Below are 3,305 nucleotides of genomic sequence, written 5' to 3'. Positions count from 1 at the left end.
CCAAAAATCCAATTTTTTTTCTTGCCTTTTTATCCAGTCTCTGTCTGTCCTTGAGAACATCAACAAACCGCACCTTCTTTGATTCCGTTTCTTATTTTGAGTTTAGTAAACATACCAGAGTTTACACTCTTGTTCTTACGGGGATTTTCCACTGAAGAGTTTCAAGTAATCAGAGCTCCTGTAAGAGCCGCTGCTGTTAATGGGTTCTATAAATATATTAAATCTCTTTCACGGCTATTTCAATTTGGCAACTCTTTATAACAGACCAGAAAAATATGCAGAAACTTTTTCTCTTTTCAAGCTGAAAATTAATCCCATTGAAAAACGTTTTCAAGTCGGGCTCGATTATCTCATTTTAATCGAGTTTTTCTTTTTTTTTTTACATCAATAGACATTTTTATGTGGACATGTCTTCACCTTTCACTCTTACACCACAATTTCCTGTTTAGTCTTTTTGTCTGTGTCAATCCCATGAAAATTCGCTGAGTGGTTAAAATATTTCTTGCAGTAAATGTTTCATACTGTTCTACATTTCTGTAGGGACACTGCACAGGAAACAGTTTAACCACACAAGCTACGCGCTCACCTCAGTCTCTCTGCAAATAGACATGTCCTGGAATCTTTAACCTAATTTGGTTAACATTATTTTATCAAGCCTATAATCCTTATATAATAAGTGCTATACATTTCAGTCAGTGTTTGCAAACGTTCCTTTAAAGCCCAACTGTCTGCTTTTTGACTGGATTTTACCAGCAAATAAAGCAAAACCAACTCAGGACCCCTGTTCAGTTCGCCTTAATCGAACTCTAGTTCATTTGCGTAGAAAATCCGGTTTGTTTGGGGAGGCGTGAACGAACTTTGATCCGGACCAAAACAGTAAACTCTGATCCGCCTAAAAACCCACATCTCTGTTTGTTTGAGGTGAACTCTGAAGGGGGTTGAATGCATATGTGAATGCCTAGAGGATTGGAGATCACTGCAAAAACAGGAAGCGGACTACAGCACAGGGCATTCTGGGTAAATGCAACCAAAACAAACACGTGAGTTTTGTGCTAGCAGGAGAAGCGGCTCATGGAAGATAAATTCCACAGCAGCTCCATTTTTATTGGCATCATGTGAAGGTGGAAGTTGCGCTCTGTGTCTTCTTCAGAGGTTTTCATGGCATTTCCTTCAGTGGTTTTTGGTGCAGCGCCAGCACAGGAGAAGGGGTTGGGTTTGTTTAACGCAGTACGGTGTGAAAGTGAACCGCACCAGCTGAAAATGTAACCGTAACGTTGCAGTCTGCCAGGCTATCAGGTGTGAAATCATCCTAAAGAAAATAGGAAATCAGTATCGGCCCATAAAGGCCTGTTTGGGCTTTCCTTTGGGATCCTTGGAAGAGATCACATCAGTCAGGGTCAAAATGACGTGGCTTGAACAAACTTTTGTTTTTCTGATTATATTGATTCCCTTTTCACCTATGAATGAGTGAAGATTAGTGATTTCATGCAGCAAAATTGCTCAAACACTAGCAAGCAAAGATAAAATCACTATAACAAGTATTTCCTGTCATAAACTCTCCGTTTGTGTTTAGATTTAGTTTAGTTTTCCAACGTTATCTGAACAAAGAACTCAGCTTTAAAATTCAGACTATCTAATGTCTAGTTTCACTTTTTACTTCTTAGACATTATGTTGTGTATAAAATGATGGCTTTGTGGGAATGATTTTCCCACATAACTGACTTTATCAGTGTAAATCTGCTTAATCATCCTAACTCTAACAGCTGCTGCTTTGACCCTCCCTGACTTTGGATGAAACTCAGTCATCACATCATGGGAAAATTGTTTTTTTCCACTTGAACAACTTACCTGAGAGCATACTCTGTGTGTCTCTCTCTCACCAGCTGCAACATGTAAAAAAGACCTCAAGCATGGTTTTACAAGGCCCCGTAGACACACAAGAGCGGCTTGCATGCAGAAACTTGCAAAGAGATATTAGCTGCGCTGCAGCTTTAAACCCTGAAACTTTGATCGTTCCATCACCAGGACGTGCCAGACATGGCACCTGAACGGTTACCTGGGAAGGAAAGTTTTGCAGCGCCCACAAAAAATTTGTAGGTACCCTCAAATAGTGCCTGGTTGTGTGTATTTTTCTCTATGAGGGCAGTGAATTTAATATTTGTATGTGTTGTTAGAGGCTTTTCTGAGTTTCCTTGTGTCTGTCTGCCAACTCATTAATTTTGGAATTTGTAATGCACTTCACTATCAGAAATGGTCAGATTTTTGTGGCGTAAAAGGTCGACTTCCCACTTTAAATCTGTGTGAAGCTCATAAATTTCAAAATAAGTGATTTTAAAAAAAAAAAGAAAAATACCTTACATGATTTATAACTGAGGCATAATGTTACGTAATGAGAGGCTTTTGATGAACTCATGAATAGCAGTGCTGCTTACAGAATGCAATATTTAAATAAATTATACTGCCAAAAAAAATAAATAAAAATCTTGCAAAGTATTTTTGGTCTAATTTCTAGTGCAAATATCTTAGTACGCTTCAACTCAGACAAAACTAACTTATAAGTAACTTTTCAGCAAGATAGTTTTATCTTACTAGAAACTAGACTAAAATGACTTTGTAAAATGTTTTGATTTTGCAGTGTATGTATTAATCATGTGGCGTCCAGTTTCATTACAATAAACTCCATATTGTTCTTGGGAGCACAGTGACTGAGGCGCATATATATGGTGGTGATTCCAATACTAAAGTGCCAGTCCTATTTATCACATACGTTTGATCAGGAATCAGTTTGAATGTATGAAAACACTTGAAGAGGTCAAGTTGCCTTATGCTGATCAAGAAGTGCCCTTGAAACGTGTTTTTGCTCCTCAGTAATCCCAAACACACCAGTAAGAGAGCAGCATCTTTGTTCCAGACCAACAGGATTATTATTATTATGAAGAGCCAATCCTCAGGCCTGATGGAACAGAAAACCGGTAGAAGAGAATCAAACTGTTTGTTTCTGGGGAATGCAGTCCAGTTGTCCTGGGCTGGAAGACCTGATTACAAACGCCAGAAGTTGTTTGAATCCATGCAGTGCAGATGTGGAGCAGAAACTGATTTACAACTATTAGTTCACAGATTCACAATATATTAAAATCTTTCAGCATTTTGCAGTTTCTACAGTAAATGTTTGAGTTTGTAACAAGAAATCTTAATGTTGATGAATAACAAATTAACTTTAGAAGGATGTGTGATTAACAATATGTGGATGAAGCTTCTTTTGTTTTCTTTTTGTTTTTTTTTTTGCTGATGCTCTAAATCAAATC

The sequence above is a fragment of the Poecilia latipinna genome, unplaced genomic scaffold (assembly GCF_001443285.1).
Source record: "Poecilia latipinna isolate Pla-1442-1.1 unplaced genomic scaffold, P_latipinna-1.0 Scaffold930, whole genome shotgun sequence".
In the NCBI taxonomy this organism is placed as follows: domain Eukaryota; kingdom Metazoa; phylum Chordata; class Actinopteri; order Cyprinodontiformes; family Poeciliidae; genus Poecilia; species Poecilia latipinna.
The sequence above is the reverse complement of the archived record's forward strand: the minus strand, read 5'-3'. Positions refer to the sequence as shown.